General features: G+C 47.1%; 1 long non-coding RNA gene across 1 annotated transcript in view; it reads right to left on the reverse strand.

Annotated features, from left to right (window-relative positions):
• Nucleotides 1-890: 890 nt before the first annotated feature.
• The window catches only part of LOC121681582, a 61,914-nt gene continuing 45,229 nt past the window's right edge, over nucleotides 891-17,575 (reverse strand). The window contains exon 3 of the long non-coding RNA XR_006022191.1: nucleotides 891-1,930. This is a non-coding gene — a long non-coding RNA (uncharacterized LOC121681582). The remainder of the gene's footprint in view (nucleotides 1,931-17,575) is intronic.

Consider the following 17,575-nt stretch of genomic DNA (forward strand, 5'->3'; position numbering starts at 1 on the left):
ACTTAAAACAAACAATCAAGCGCTGCAGAGGCCTTGTTTCCTGCCGCCCGCACTGCGTTCTGCTGCATTAAGAAGAAGAAGAAGAAGAAGAAGAAGAAGAAGAAGAAGAAGAAGAAGAAGAAGAAAAACAAGGGGGGGGCATCAAAAAGAGAGAGAGAGCAAGACAGAAAGGGAGAGAAGAAAGAGAGAAGAGCGCGAAAGAAGGATGAAAAATGACATAAACGTTGCAAAACCAGCGTGGCGGCGGGTTCCTGTGTCGGACCCAAATGGGGGTGATGCGCCCCTCCTGTGAGATGCAGCCTGGTTCTGCCATTCTGCGGCATGTCCTCCAGCCAGGCCCAGAAAGCCAAGCCTTATTGTCATCATCTGAATCAACAAGACAGCTGGATGCTATTCCCAAAGCCGAGCCTGCCACCGAGAGGGAACACACACACAGCGTGGGCCAGCGCAGCGCAGTGTGACGCACAGGGAAGGAATGCCGTTGCCAACTTAATGAGACTTTAATTGATCTGCAGTTTCATTAAGCAAGTCCAACACGACATCTGAGAGGAAATATGAATAGATCAATATTGCACTACATGTAAGGAAACACCTGTGCGATCTAAGGTTTCCAGGTGACTCACTGAGGACATCACTCACTGTAAGGTTTCCAGGTGACTCACTGTGAACAGCATACTGCTGTTGGATAGACAATGCACACACATCGAAACAAATAGTATATAGTCATTAATTAGAATGTTATTTAATTTTTTATTTAGGAATACCCAAATGCTTCATGTTTAATGCAGATTATAAAATGAATAAGTTAAGCCATAACAAAATAAAAATAAAAATAAAACAGAATAAAATGGTAAATAAGGTAAAAAATAAACACAAACAGATTTCCCCCCCTTTCAAACATACAATATTTATCAGTTTTAAACACTCTGCTTTGTTCTCCTCTGAAGTTCAATTCTGTTTGTAATTCAATTGTAAATAATGGTATACTATAGCAAAGATTTTGATTAATACTTCTGCATTAAAAAACAAAGAACTACAAATCTACTCAACTGCTGCTATCTATTCTACATTCAAACATGGCAGGAACAATATAGAAACAATTTCCAACAAATAAAAGTTTATACACATTCAAAGTCACTAACAATCTGAACCAGATATTTGGCAGGACTGGAAACTTTTGGAGAAAATTGTTATGTTGTCTAAATAATTTACTTACAGAGTCACACAATTTATGTACATCCTCATTTCTTTAAGATTCTTCAAAAGTATGTGTTAATGACTTTCCAGAGTCACACAATTTATGTACATCCTCATTTCTTTAAGATTCTTCAAAAGTATGTGTTAATGACTTTCCAGTGGAATATATGGATTATGGGACTATGCATTACTACCACAGAAAGTATAATCTTGTGACTAATTCATGCATTCATAAGAAAAATTACTAACAACATTGCTTCTATCTCCCTCCTCCTCAAAACACACACACACACACACACACACACACACACACACACACACACATATACGCCCATATGCATGCATGCACACACGCATGCACACACGCACACACACTCTCTTCCTGAACACACTCCTCAGCAGCAGAGAAAGGCTCTCTGGTGACCACCTCTCCTGGAGGCTCTACCCCCTCAGGGTGTGTGTGTGGTAGGGTGGAGTGAGGGAGATTGGACTCGGAGTGTGTGTGTGTGTGTGTGTGTGTGTCTCTGTGTGTGTGTGTGTGAGGGGGGGATTTGGCAAAGAGTTGGCCAAGCCCCAATCACACTCACTACTTCGTCCATCTGAAGAAAAAAAAAATAAGTCTCCATAATTATCCGTGAGCGTGTGTGTTTCTGCGCATTAGCCAAATGAGTCCTCGTCTTCCTCCAGGGAGCTCTGGTTACAGCAGCGTCAGAGGCCAGACAAGCGGGGGATTCTTTCAACGAGCAAATTACAGGCAATTAGGAGTAGAAAAAGGATAACATTCAAAAAAACAGAGGGAGGAATATGTATGTGTGTATGTGTGGGCTGGAGTGTGTATGGACTATGAGAGTACTTGAGTGCATGTATAAGGGGGGGGGGGGGGGAGGGGGTGGTGAATGTGGTTATGTGTCTGTGTGCAGATGTGTGTGTTTGTGCATGAGAGAGAGTTTTTAGTGTGCATGTATTGTGAGACAGACTGACAGATCAATAGAGAGCCTGAGTGTGTTAGAGGGAGAGCGGGTAAGACAGAGGTGTGTGTATGTGTGTGTGCATGTGTGTCTGTATGTGTGTATGAGTGTGTGTGTGAGGGAGTGGGATAGGGAGAGAGGCGAGAGAGTGTTTAAGAGTGTAAGAGTGTGTGTGTGTGTGTGTGTGTGTGTGTGTGTGTGTGTGTGTGTTTGTTTTTGTCAAGAGCCAGCACACCCTCTGAGGACCCTCTGCAGTGCTGCCCTCTTTGTGGCTGTGGCAGTCCGCTAACCCTGCCTGACCCCCACAACTAACCCCCCTCTCCAACCCTCCCCCCCACCCAGACACCCTGGGGCCAAATGCCAGGGCCCAGTCGCTGACCCTTCTCCAGCCACAGACAGCGCCGAAGCCTGATAAGATAATGGCCGTCATCATCCCAGACCATTATTTCATCAGTGCAGCACGGATGACTGAGCCGTGGGCAGGCAGGCAGGCAGGCCAGGCCAGGGGAGGCCAGGCAGGCCAGGCAGGCCAGGCAGGCCAGGCCAGGGGAGGCCAGCAGGCCAGGCAGGCAGGGCTGGATAGATAGACAGATGGACAGCCAGGCTGGGACTGGGCCTGGACAGCAGAACAGGGGTCCGCACTGGGCCCACACTGGGAGAGGCCTGATGATGCGGTGAAAGCTGCCTGCTGATGGAGGTAATGATTGTGCTAATGAGAATGGCCGAGGGTGATGACAAAGGCCCGGCGTGCAGATGTGTGAATGCTGTCTCACTCTTTCTGTCTGTCTGTCTCTCTCTCTCTCTCTCTCTCTCTCTCTCTCTCTCGCTCCATTTCTCTCACTCACTCACTCTATCTCTTTCACTGTTTTTTTCGTTGTCAGAGTGACAAATTATTATGTTGTTGTTTTTTGCATTTGCACTCGATCACAAACACACCCACACACATCTACATTGCATGACACATACGCAAATAAACATAAGGGGGGAAATGTGTATGCACGTACACACACACGTACGCAAAAACACGTACGCAAAAACACGCGCGCACACACACACACACACACACACACACACACCACACACACACACACACCACACACACACACACACACACACACCTTCAAAGACCGACACATTACATAAACACGCTCACACAAAAACACCACCCACACACACGCGTGCACCCCCACACACTGAGAGCCTGGAGCCATGACTCAAGTGAACCACATAATTTTGCACGCAATCCCCTTCTGTCCAGCACTATAGGCCAATCAATTCAGCCGAACAGCTGTGTTTCGACCTCATTTTACAAAACTTGCCATTTCGTGTCTTACATGCAGCCACTTAACCAATGACCCACTTCAAATATTTTTCTTCTGAGCAAACACGCATTAGCCAAAAATACAACATTAAAGAAACTAGCAGGCCAAAAAAAAAAAAAACAGGTAGCACCATGATGGCAGCATCTAAGATGCAGAGATAGGCAGAAAAGGCGGAAACACCACATGCTAATCAAACGTTTAAATAACGGAACAGGACAACGGGCGGCCAGAGAGAGAAACTCTGAGTACGCGCTCGCCAGGGAAAGTTTTCAGAGCGGCACCATTAAGGGCTCTGAACCAAACAAGAGTATGAAACCCAAAAAGCATTTCTGAGCACTGATGGACAACTGTGGAAACTAGTGAGCCTTCTGGAGTGTTTTGTGTTTTTAATACGTTACGCATTTTATTATTTAAAATGAGGCAAAGTTTTAAAAGATTAGATCGAAAATTTGGATGTATGAGCGGGTATGGAAAAATGTATCTCACCGCGGGAGATTTTCAGAGCATCTCAAATGAGCAAAAATTATGCCATGGGAGATTTCAGCCCGAATGCACATTTGGTTTGCATTGACTCTGACTGGGGTTCAGCGGGTCATTTTAATTTGCTGATCACTTTAATGAGATTGAATTTCATTGAACAACTAGCAGGATTGTGCAGACTAAGTCCTGATGTCGAATTCTATTACTCTGTATTCCAAGTTTACCTGTTGCCAAAACATTAGACCGCAGACTGTCTGCAATTTCATATTGAGATACAAATATTCCTACACAGACGAATGAAGAAAATGATCATGACAAATTATGATTTCTGCAGTTTTTTAAGCATAGTCCAGTCTCTCACCTATGTGGAATTAGAGGATAAAGTCTTTACTTTTAAAAGACTAAATTGGGACAAGATATTTATGTGTGTGTGTGTGTGTGTGTGTGTGTGTGTGTGTTTGCATGGGTGGGTGTGCACGTGTGCACGTATGCACGCGCGTGTTTGTGTGAGTATCTCAGTGTGGGTGAATGCATCAACAAGTGTGCATATCTGTGTTTAGTTGTAGAGGTGTGATGTACAAAGGGAGTGAGAAAAAGTCAGAAACAGAGGGAGAGATGGAATGGGGAAGAGAGAAAGATGGATAGAGAGAGAGAAAAGGAGAGGGATAGAGAGAGAGAGAGACTGATGGAGGGAGAGAGAGAGAGAGAGAGAGAGAGGGATAGAGAGATGGGGATGAAGCACAGTGCAGCTGTGCTCACAGAAGACGCTCTGAGCCAACATCATAACTCCGGGGCCTATCACTCTAATCACAGCTTCATCACAAAATGGATTTTGTCAGAGCACGCCAAGTCCACTAAGAGCTGCCGGGGCGAGACACTGTGCAGCTGTGTGCTCCCTCTCTACCAGGGCGTGCAGGGAGGGGGGGTTTGAGTGTGAGTGTGTGTGTGTGTGTGTGTGTGTGTGTGTGTGTGTGTGTTTGGGGGGGTTGGAGGAGTGGCTCCGAATGAGGCAGAGGGCGTTGAGTAGGGGGCGCAGTGCGTATTTTAAGGGGTGGGATGGGGGTGGTGGTGGCTCTGTTGCACAAGGGGATGTCATGTTTATAGACCCTTTCAACAATAAAAACAAAAACAATGCTTGAACGTTCTATTTGGTTCCCAATCTACTTCCTCTGCATTAAGATAACATATGGAATGTTAAAACGGAAGCCTTGTGGGGCCAACTATGATGCTGATAATGGAACTCTCTTGAAAGGGTCTATAGCGTTGTTTATGCATGTTTGCATTTACAGCCTGCATGCTTCCTGCACCACCCGCCCCTCATACCTACTGGAGAGGTGGGGCGAGAGTAGCTCAGACAACCACCGACTCACCCGGATCTCGCCCGAGCCCCATTCCCAATCCCAGCATGCCCTCTGCCTTAGGTTGCCAGTCTGAAGGAATTCTGGGAATGTCCTTCTCTCTCTGTCTCTGGCGGCTCCTGACCCCTCCTCATCCACATGCACCTCTGCGGACCAGCCCACCCCCGAGGGTGAGACCCAGGGAGCAAAGGAGCAGCGGAGGAGGTGGGTGTAATGGGGTGTGTGTGTGTATGTGTGTGTGTGTGTGTGTGTGTGTGTGTGTGTGGAGGGGGTGCAGCCGTGCAGTGACAGCTCTTACACTCACCAGAGGCCCGCGTCCCCAACCAAGAATGGCACGGGCCACCCTTGCCGCCAGAAGGTAGAGTTTATTTTTGTAGCTCCCGCACTCCCCTCCTCTGGCCATGGCAGACCACCGACCGCGGAGAAGGGGGTCTCTCTCACACCCCCTCTCACACCCCCTCTCTCACCTCACTCACTCACTCGCGCTTTGTAACTCGCACCCTCTTTCAGGAGGGAAAAATAATTTAAATAGGCTGAAATGTATGTGGTTTAAAGAGAAAAAAAAAGGAAAATGATAAAATTACCTCCACTTAACTGAGGTAAACACGCTGTTGGGTTTTTAGTTCAAACAAGAGCGCATAAAGGCTGCACCGGCGTTCTGAAGAAGCAAAGTAACAGTACGCTTGTAAATGTGGTCTTTATGTGAGCGTGATGGGAAGTTGAAGGAAACAGACGCTAAATGGCTCTTTTGTGCACGCCGTGAGACTGGAGAGCCCTGTCTTGGCTGATAAACTGTATGATAATAAATACTGTAATTAATGATAGTGGAAGGTAATTACTAGCGGAGAAAGGATGTGGTGTTTGTAATTACACTGAAGTTTCAGGGAGCTGCTCCTTAAACTCCACCAAGGGGAAAACTGAGCAGTGATTCCACTCTGATATCTAGATCTGAAATCAAATATCATCTTCCTGTCTGACAATTAAAACAGACAACCTTAACAAATTTCATCTGTTAGACATTGCGTTGTTTGTTTTAGGTATGGGAAGTGTCTTCGCGTTGTTTGGCATGTCAGGTCCACGTTGGGGAAGCCCGAGGTACAGACTGTTTTCTTGAGAGATCCGTAGTTCCTGACAAAACCCTAGAGGCCTCAGGTCTATGAAGAGGCTTAGACTACAACACACCCAGATAGTCTTACTTGTCAGTCTCTCTCTCTCTCTCTCTCTCTCTCTCTCTCTCTCTCTCTCTTTCTCAGTCTAATATAGTGCTCTTGGTTGTGAAAATGAACAGTGATTAAATCATTGTATTAATAAAAACAGTATGACAGAATATTTAGTTAACATTACACCACTTGAGTTTAGGTGATGTAAGCTTCATTTATCCTGTTTTCAGACAATGTCAACTAATGTTGACCACACATAATCAGCATTTCTAATATATATATATATAAAAAATTGGTTCAAACATGATTACTCCTATGCATCAGCGCCTTGTCACTCAACAGCACTTTTCACTCAAGAACACATACGACATGGAAAAAAAACACACTTGGACATGGACAGAAGGATCACAAGACAGAGACATCAGCTGCAGACACAAACCCGGCACCAGACCTTACTTAACACCTTAGCCAGCGCACCTAACAATGATGAGGTTCCCTGGCATAAGACCCAGCGCTCGTCAACCCCCACCTCCACCTCTCCCTCGGCCCCTCTCTCTCTCTCTCTCTCTCTCTCTCTCTCTCTCTCTCTCTCTCACACTGTCCAGCATTCCTGTGCATTTGGACAGCCGCCTGACCCTCACTCAAGGAGCTCTCACGGAACAGCTCTGGAACCAATCACAGAAGGAGCTGAAGAAGAAGAAGAAGAAGAAGAACCAGCCCAGTGTTCTAGAATAGTCCAACAAGATCCTCTAAGCCCCCAGCTCTGCTCGCCGTGGTTATTGATATACGGACAGACAAACACAAACAGTGAAAAACAAACAGCCGCCCTCGGGGCTGGCTACGGGAGGGCTACTGAAACTAACTGACCCAGCGGCCGGCCCCTGGAGTGGACGGAGGCTCACAGTGGCTGTGGTTGTGTGGGGCCGTGGTGGGGCCTTCCTGTCTAGACTGGGGGAGATAGGGTTAATGAAAACGGAGCGCTGCCCCTGAACGCTGTCTGCGGTATCAATCCTCAGGTCGGTCTCGAACCAGCGGCCCGTCACGCACCACCCCAGCCCCGGGCACACCCAGGAGAGTTCAAGAAGGCACACAGAGACATATGCAGATATACATACATACACACACACACACACACACACACACACACACACACACACACACAGTATTAATATACACAAACACATACTGTACACATATACACATGAAAATACGCATACACATGTAAATACATTAAAACTCAGCATCTTAAACTAATGAAGACTTACACACACACACACACACACACACACACACACACCATACTCCGTGCTCCGACACCTTAGTGCACCCACGCCACCCTCTTTGCTTCGTGACACCTCGACTCTTCATGTGGAATTCCAGCCCCCTCTCTCGAAATTTTTTTTTTTTTTTTTTTCGAGATGAAGAAGCGCTGTTTATGAGACATTCCCAGAATAAATGGTGGTCAACAGTTCAGCGTGTTGGCCCATGGTGCTCTGTAAATATAGATGACTGCGCCCAGCCATGGAGAGAATGTGTGAGAGTCTAAACCAGCAGCGGCTCCACCGTTGCCAAGAGAGCACCTGGCCGGTGTTAATCACCGGCTAGCGTAAACATTTCCCCCACGGAACATACGGCAGAACTACTCGTCCTCTCCGCGCTGTGCAGCGCCGCACCACACACCAACTCGCGCTCTCTTCTTGGAAAACACACACACACACCACACACACATAGATACTGCACATACCCCAAACTACACACACACACACACACTTACACTCACACTCACACACACTCTCACACTCACACACACACACACACACACACACACACACACACACACACACACACAGACCCTTCCACTAGCTCAAGTGTGTGGCCTAGGAGAGAGTGTGCAAGTGTAGGATCATCTGTCATTCAGCGACAGAGCAAGGAGAGGACACAGTCATAGCGCTGGATAAAAGTCATCTGCCATTTCTGGGGGCCTGTCAGTGTTGTGGTTTCACAACTGTGTAATGAACACATTTTAAATGTCGCAAGTGTTGAAAATCCCAGCTTCAACACTTCCAATAACTAGCTGTGAACTATGTAAGCCTATAAAAGTGGAGCCAATGGGTGGGGGTGTGCACACACCAAACATCACACACATCAAAAACCAGACTGGCTAACTGTGTAGACTGATGGACAGATTGAAGTAAGGGATTATTTCTGATGCATATGATTACATTCACAGATCATAGTAACAAATGTATTAATTGATTTTGTTTCTTTAATCAGCTGTCCTGTAAAATCTACATCCAAAAATTATAAAAAGGGTTTCAAACAAGAACAATAATTCTACCTTGATATTGATAGTTTATTTGCAGTTTTAGTTTATTTGCAATTACATTAAGAATAAATAACAAATGCAAATATACTACCTGGTCCTTGATATAATACAAAAATGTGCAGTACCCCTGGTTTGTTTATACACCACTAAACGTGGACAGCCTCTTGATGAGTCAATCCAACACAAACTTTACAAGCTACTTTTGAGGTAAATGCCTCAGTGTCCCATGGCCAAATGTCAGCCTGCTTCCCAGACTGAAAGCTATCCACTTTTATAAGTGCCCAATGTTCCTTAATTGCACAACCGCTAAAGCGCTTCTTCAGTCTGAAGTATCAGTCATGCCCCTCTATCTGCCCCAGTACATTATGTTTAAGAGTTTCTCGGGGGTTGTGATGACTTAAGATCCTTCACGCTACTTCAGCCCCTCAGACTACATTAGTCTTCACTGCACTTTCAGCATCAGATCATGAGCTTGAACAGTGGGTGCACCATGAGGAGGGGAAATGGCTCCATTTCAGGGATTCTCCATTTAGTGCTTAATCTCCCCCCCCCCCCCCCCCCACCCCCCCCCATCCCCTCCCAGTAAATTCATCCTCCATTAACTTCCAGCGCCATTACCCCCCCCTCGCCTCCACACACACACACTACCTGTGTCTCGCCTCTGTGCTCTCAGCGCTGCATAAACAGCGCCGGCATATTCGTCAGTGAGCCTCCAGTCTCGAGGCCCAGGGCCAGAGCAGGAGCCTCGCTTGACTCGTCTTTCCTCGTCTCATCTCAGAATATGGACGGCGCTGACCCGCGGCCAGTCTGCATGGCTGATGGAGGCAGCCCTCTGTGGCTTCTCTCCCTCTTTTTTCAGTTTCAGTAACCCCCCCCCCCCCAAAAGCAAAAAAAGATAAACATTTCCTCCTGCTTAAACAGCAGTGAACCGAACAGCCCTTCCCTGACCCCATTGTACTACTATCAAATCTATTTCCTTCCTTGTCACACCACAGAGGGCACAGAATTTAGTCACAGACACAGACAAGCGATTTTTTCTCTATCTCACTCTCTTTTTTTTGTTGCACCAAGGACCTTCTCTTAACCTCCTCAGATCAAAACAGCTTAAATCACCTCGGTGGCACATGGCCATAGATGTCCTTATCTGCCCAGAGCTGAGAGGGGAGGCTAATGGATCATAATTACTGTCAAGTTTCATAAAGTTACACCCCCTCCTCTTGTTCCCGGGCAGGCCATGCGTGCCCACACTTAGGAGATGTACACAACCCCCCCCCCCCCCCCCCCCCAGAGAATGGGCATTCTTGTTCAACATCCTCTGAGTCCGTCAGAGAGAAGACCCAGGGTGACGCACAGATGACCTGCACGTCCGAGAGAGACCATGTTTTATGGGCCGAGCGCCTGGGCTGTGGTAAACACAATTTGGACTGTCACGCATGCGGGGGGAGGAGATGGATTATCTGTTTAAGACTCATCAGCCAAATGAGGCCACACCGGTGGACCCCTCAGCAAACCCCAGGCGAGTCCAGTAGTTTGCATTTTTTGCCGTGACGCGCGGCGGCGGTCGGGACTTATCTTTCCTTTTTCAGCTAAAATGATTTGACCTGTCAACAATAGACATACAGCAGGGCTTGCCACTGCCAAAAGCTCAGCTGCGCTTTGAGTAACACGACGCTTCCCCCGACTCCTCTCAGGGAAGGACTCAATGGTGCAGGGAGAAAAATGTGCGGCTCTTCCCAAACTGGGTGCAGGGGCAATAATACAATAACATGTACTTCCCTCCCCTTTTCTTGCAGATGAGAGCGAACGCTGTATATTTCTCCTCGAGGGCCTTAAGGTACATTTTCAGAATTGTTTGGTTACTCTCCTGTGGGATAAGCCCTCAATCTGGCAACCACACCGGCCCTGCCACAACCACAGCCAACCATGCCAGTTTCCAAGCAGCAGGGAAGGGCTAATGTTCCTCTTCATGGGAGGAGAGCCGGAGCAAGGAAGAAGGCAGAGGCAGGAGGACAGAGGTGAGGGGAGGCGGGGGGGTTGTTAAGAGAGGGGGGTTCTAAATTTATGCTTCTTAAAAAATGACATCTCTGAAGACCAGAGACGTCCGCCAAACCTCGAGGTTGCGGGGGTGGTGTTTGGGCAGAAGTGATGGTCACGTCGGAGGGAGAAGGGCACGGGGGGCATCATATTTTGCTGCCCAATGCGAGCAGAGCGGCCATTCCTACGCCAGCTGACGTGTCTCTGCTCTCAGCTCGTTAGTGCGGCCCGATCGTCCAGCTGCGTTGCCGTCCCGGTGACAGGTCCAAATGCAGCGAGATGTAAGGCTCTCTCATTTTCACACCACTTCACAGGGGCGAGAGCAGGCTTTGCACCCACTGTGATCTCACCCACACTAAGCCTCTCTCTATGTGCTCCCCTCCCCAAGCTCAGCATGGAAAAGCTTCACTTTGAGTGAAGACAAAAGGGAGGTGGGAAAGTGGAGTGTGTGTGTGTGTGTGTGTGTGTGTGTGTATGAAAGAGAAAGTGTGTGTGTGTGTGTGTGTGTGTGTGCATGCGTGAAAGAGAAAGTGTTTGTGTGTGTGTTTTGGGAGCCAGGGAGGTTAAGTGCACGATCCATCCAACTTCATCTACACCCTCCCTCCCCAATCTCCTGCATGCTTGAACACACACACACACACACACACACACACACACACACACACACACACACACACACACACACGACACACACACCTCCTGGAGTCCATGCCACCCGCATGGATATGAAACCCATTCCCCTCCATCCAGTCACACATTGATTAGCCCTCAGAGTGTTTGCCTATTAAACTCCAATCTGGAGAAATCAAACCAATATGTGAACTTTGTGATTAGTGTCAAAAGTATTAACACGCCACTCACTCAGAAATGAGAACCATACACATTCTTGTGTTCACATATCTTTTGAAAAAAGACAAATATGCCACAACCTCAAGGCAAAGAAAGAGAGGCTGAGTGGTGTGTGTGTGTGTGTGTGTGTGTGGGGGGGGGGGGGGGGGGGGGATGTAGGGGTCTTGAACTGTATCACTCAACTTTGTTTCTTTCCAAGCCCCTTTTTTGTAGTTTCTATGAGGCGCATACAATCAGTTGAGAAAATATTTCTCCAGTGTAAAAACATCCGGAGGGAGTTCCAGGGCCATGTAACGGTGCCCAGAGGACATGCGGGCCAGTCGGCGGACCAGAAGGCTGTGTGGCGGACGGACCGCGCTCCATACTGTACCTGCTCTGGGGGGTTTTACAAGGAGACCTCCCAGAAACACCCAGCCTGCTACCTGGAACCCACTGTGGCTTCGCTGAGACCTCCATGCAAAGAAATGACGACATGGTGTAGAATCAGAGGTAATGCATGGAAAGCTCTCTCTCTCTTTCTCTGTCTCTGTGTGTGTGTGTGTGTGTGTGTGTGTGTGTGTGTGTGTGTGTGTGTGTGTGTGCGCGTGTGTGCGCATGTGTGTATAGAAATATAGCTGCTTGGTCTGTGTAAAATCCAAACTTTTTGTGTCATTTGAAATCCTTCAGAGGATGGACGAGGCGGTGGCCGCACCGTAGCACCGTTGGTTAACACCCCAAAACGGAAGCAGAGCACACCACATGTGGGGGCGAGGACACTGCGGAACGTGCAACAGCACACAGAAGATGATGTGTATTTTCATTGGAAGGCGATCTCTCCACTGACTCAATGGGATATGTGCTGGCGCAAAAAAAGCTGCAGAAGTCTGTGTCCTGTTGCAGCCATCAGAGAGAGAGTGAGAGAAAGAACGAGAGAGAGAGAGAGAGAGAGAGAGAGAGAGAGAGAGAGAGAGAGAGAGAAAGAACGAGAGAGGAGAGAGAGAGAGAACGAGAGCTTACTCGGCAATGAAACTTTTGAATTTTGAATTAACTTTTGCTTCTCCGTACTATTTATTTAAGGCCGTCATCTGACTCAATGCGAGGGCAATGCTTGGCTCGCAGTGGGATGTTGGAGGCTCTTCTTTTTCATTAGAATGTAATGATCATATTTTTTGAAACATCTGATACTATCCATCCCACTGCTCTGAGGGTTGATGCAAAGAACTGAAGTTGAAAGGGAAGTGAGTGATACCAGCAAATTATCCAGAGGAAGGAAATGTTTAAGCCCTCAAAGATGATAGTGATTCTCTGGCGATGTACCATTCAGAGCAATTAGTTCACTCTAAAAGCCAGTCCCACAGATAAGGCTGCTGAGCAAAATACCATCCACGGCCCCTATCTGATGGCATGCAAAGGTCACATCTAGCCGAAAGCTGTCAGAAAACACAAACAGAAGGCCAGTTCACGTCTGCCTGTAACTGGTAGTGCCTTACATTAAAACACAATATACCTAAAAGGCATTTAGGAGTTAAACAAAAAGAAAGTGTCTCTTGGAAGCACACACGCATTCAGTTATACCTTTTTTTAAGCAGAGTTCCCACTCTTACTGTAAGTCAAATGTAAAATTCCAAGACTTTTCCCTGACAAAACTGAATTTCCATGAAATACTATACAGAATTCTACAATATACCGACCGATGATTTCAGAGCAGCTGCATAGTGTTTAAGAATCTTTTACTTTTTAGAGTGGAAGATGAATAAATGTTGTATTAATGTATTTTAGCAAATACATCTTAAACTACTACAACAAAATTCCCTGATATTCCATGACCTTGCCCCAACAATAATCAAATTCCCTAATTTTCTATGTCTGGAATAGAATTCCATGCCCAGTGGGAACCATGTTTAATTAAAGGTGCTAATGAGTACTGTTTCAATGCCACATGTTCCTCAGGGTCAATGGTAGATATACTGTAGAGTGACACCAAGACGAAACACTACACTACACTAGAAGACAACAACATTGTTGAGTGTATTCAACATGGAGTGATATGCTTTCTAAACAACATACCGGACAGCCCAAAGACCACAGCATGTGGTCAACCTTATGCCAGTGTTTAGGAGGTCGACAAGAACTGTGCTTAAAATCTTTTGCTGTGGTGGGCATGGAGAGTGGCTATTATTTGAGATCTGTCAGTTCTAAATCAAAATGACCAGTGGACAAATAAAGTGTGATGTAAAATGGAATTTTGCCTCCAAATCGGTCTCTGGATGAGATAAATTATCAAAGTGACTGCAGGGTTTTACGAGACAGAAAACAGACTTGCTTACCCAACCACAGTTACCTCAGGAGTGGAGACAGTTTTATACTCATGTTATCTTTCACTTTTACAAATTGAAGGACGACGCATGTGAAAGGCTCATTTAAAAGGGCCAAGAGAGACTGACCAAGTTGTAGAGAATGTTTTAGAAAATTCAAGAGACTGACTAAAGAAGTGCAGAAAGCACTAAAAAAGGTTAGATATAAGGTAAATCATTCAGTCAGTCATGAAAAGGTGTACAATTTTATATCATAAGGTCATCTTCAGATGCTCTGACCTCCATTCTAGCTCAGGTCAATCCAAAAATAAAAATCAAAGGCTACACTTTCTGTCTATGTGGCACTGCATCTAAGCCAGATTTCCAGGTAACACAGGGATGAACCTCGATGGTTTCGCTGGTCCACTGCTGTTCAGACCACCACGCGTTTGGGGGTCCACCTCTGTTTCCATGGGCACGACTCTACCCTATCCTCGGTGTGCCCACAACACGTCTGGTGTGCATTCTGCGTGGCATGGACTCGCTGCGGCTTGGCCGTAAGCAGGGCTCGACGTTTACAGATTCCCTCAGACCCACCTATAGTTGGGGACGCCCGACCCAAGCCTTTGGCCACTAATACCTAAACAGTTCACGTGTGATTGCCTCGCACATCCTGACCTCCAGCGTCTCTCCATCTTTTCCACCTGAAGCCCGACCTCAGCAGGAACTCATGGCATGGCTAAAGCTAGGCTGGGCGCGTGGGTTGGATGCCCCTCAAAGAGATGCCCAGAGGAGACCTGGATGCTGGACCTAACGCTAAAGGAGAGACAGATGACTAATAATGTTTTTTTGGAAGATTTTTAAAATTATATTGATTAAAAAAATACATGTAAAATGTACATTTTTGTGTGGTCTGAATATTTCAAAGTGTGAGTTCTGTGATATCATCAATCAAAATCCCAAAAACAAGAAATTGAGTCACATACCTCACAGTTCTATAAAAAAGCAAACCTTTTAATCTTTTTTCACAGTTCTGTATCTTACGTCACAGTTTAAGGTCAATATGGCAACCTGAGAGTAACTATTTTCGTCCAGCTATGGTGGACAAGGAGGGACCAAAACAAAAGGGGTATTTAGTGCACCTTTTTCCATCACCCCCCCCCCATCCCCAGTGACGTAACATTCCAGCCTTATTGACAAGTTGTCGTTGCAAATGGGCTGTGTAACGCGGTGCGCCCGGGTGGGAAGGTGCTCACATGTGGACAGCAGGCCTGCAGCAGAGGCCCACGGCTGGCTCCTGAAGCCACGCTCCATGCACACACAGACACACAGACACACACACACACACACACACACACACACACACACACACACACACACACACACACACACACACACGTGTGCGTACATACACACACACACACCACACAGAAGCACACACTCACAACACACAGAGACACACACACACACAAACTCACATATGCGCACATACATACAGACACACACACACATTCACATTCACTCACACACACACACACACACACACACACACACACATACATACACGTTTAGTCTACCAGTCAGCACGCCCCACATCTGGTCCAGCCACCCCTCTCCGCCCCTACTGCCAGCCCATCCCTCCCCAACGGTCGGCCGCACATGCCCACCCGCAGGCAACGTTCACAAGCCCTGCTCATCCCTGCTCCATAACATCCTAGTGGTTTGCAGTAGCACACTGCCATACCGCATAATAACTCTGTCATTAATAATGATGACTGTTTTAAAAAAAACAAAATAAAATATGATACGGATATTTTGGTTAGGAACAATAAAGATGATCTGGATGGCATGTGTGGGTCCCAAAACGGAGAAGGATGAAATATTTTTTGAGTAGCGGTTCGATGGACGGTTTTCTGTTTTCCTAAGTGGGCCTCACATTTGGGACAGAAAGATCCCAACAGGATAGGAAAAGTCAGAGAACAGGTAAAAGTAAATGAGGAACGACTACGGGAACGGTAAACAGGTCTGTAAACAGACTGTGAGTGAGGTATGCGGAGGGGTGTGTGTGTGTGTGTGTGTGTGTGTGTGTGTGTGTGTGTGTGTGTGTGTGAAACCACAGATTTCCCACAACTCTCTAGCGGGAGCCGAGGACCACTGGGGAGCTCAGCTCAAACACACATGTGCATGTACAGTATGTACACACAGCTCAGACGCATGCGCCAGCACAACTGAGATACACAAACACACTCATGCTTACTTATTACCCATGCATGCACACACCCACACATACAAACACACTGAAAAGCACACAAACACACACAAACACACACACACACACACATACACACACATACAAACACACTGAAAAGCACACACGCAAAAACACACACACACACACACACACACACACACACACACTACAAATACATTAAATCAAGAAGTGAAATGTATACCAGCACACACTCATAATGAATCAGCAGGGCTCACACACACACACACACACACACACACAGCCATTTTCCTTTTCTTTCCACGCTCAACCTCACACCCGACTACCATTTACCTCACACAGTGCCACGCAGAGAAAGGGGGCACGTTGGGAGTTTTCCATGGCGTCCGCTGTCAATTCCTGGGTCATTTTCCCCCAGCAGCATTGAGCTCATTTTCCATTTCACTGTTCCCTCAGCAGAAAGTCATCTCTGTCCAGCCCCCATGCCACCAAGAGGACTGTGTGTGTGTGTGTGTGTATGTGTATGTGTGTGTGTAGAGGGGGGTGGACTGGCCGCACCACTCTGCATGCGATGGCCGGGATTCAGGCGTCATTCTCGGATGCTGGGAGCTTCCTGCTATTCTATATATGTCACCAGGCCTTTTCACTGCTGGGGCCTTCGGGAGGCGACACTGGCGAGAGATTTGTCTTGCGTCAGTGACAAAGCCCCCTTTTGCTTCCACGCAGAATCCTTGCACAGGGGGAAAATATGACCCCTGGCCATCGCCAGCCACCTGGGCTTCAGTAGCCAGTAGTCCCTGTGTCTGTGTGTGTGTGTGTGTGTGTGTGTGTGCGCGTGAGTGAGAGGCCAGTGGAAGAGCCCTGGTTTTGGCATCCTCTTGGTTTTGGTAGGCATGGAAAATGGCAGCTTGGGAGGTCCCCTACTTGCTGACAGATGACGTGCAATGACAGGATGTATTCACAGTAGCAGGGTTTCGAACCCTATAATCAACATATGACTGAAAGCTCAGCGTAGCCGTGCCGAGGGGAAACTTGCATCTCACACGCGATGGCCGAATATGACATCGGTAACACAATCCACCATCAAAACAGCAAGCCACTTCAATTCAGGCAATCAAATTGCGTCTCTCACATATTTCAGCATCTCCCACATCAGAAAAAAATGGAAAGCCCCAACAATGCTACTGGCATCACATAACCATTCCTCCAGTGGCCTGTTGGCCTGTGGCAGTGAGGCTGCTACTGTGTGGTGAAAGATGCGCATTCATTCCTTCCTTGGTTCCAGCCCCGAACACGGCGATCAGTGATAAATGCGTCAATCACTCTCCTTCGGAGCCAGCAGTGGCCCCCACTGCCCCTCACACAGCGAGCCCCCGGC

This window comes from Alosa sapidissima, chromosome 14, assembly GCF_018492685.1.
Source record: "Alosa sapidissima isolate fAloSap1 chromosome 14, fAloSap1.pri, whole genome shotgun sequence".
Classification (NCBI taxonomy): domain Eukaryota; kingdom Metazoa; phylum Chordata; class Actinopteri; order Clupeiformes; family Clupeidae; genus Alosa; species Alosa sapidissima.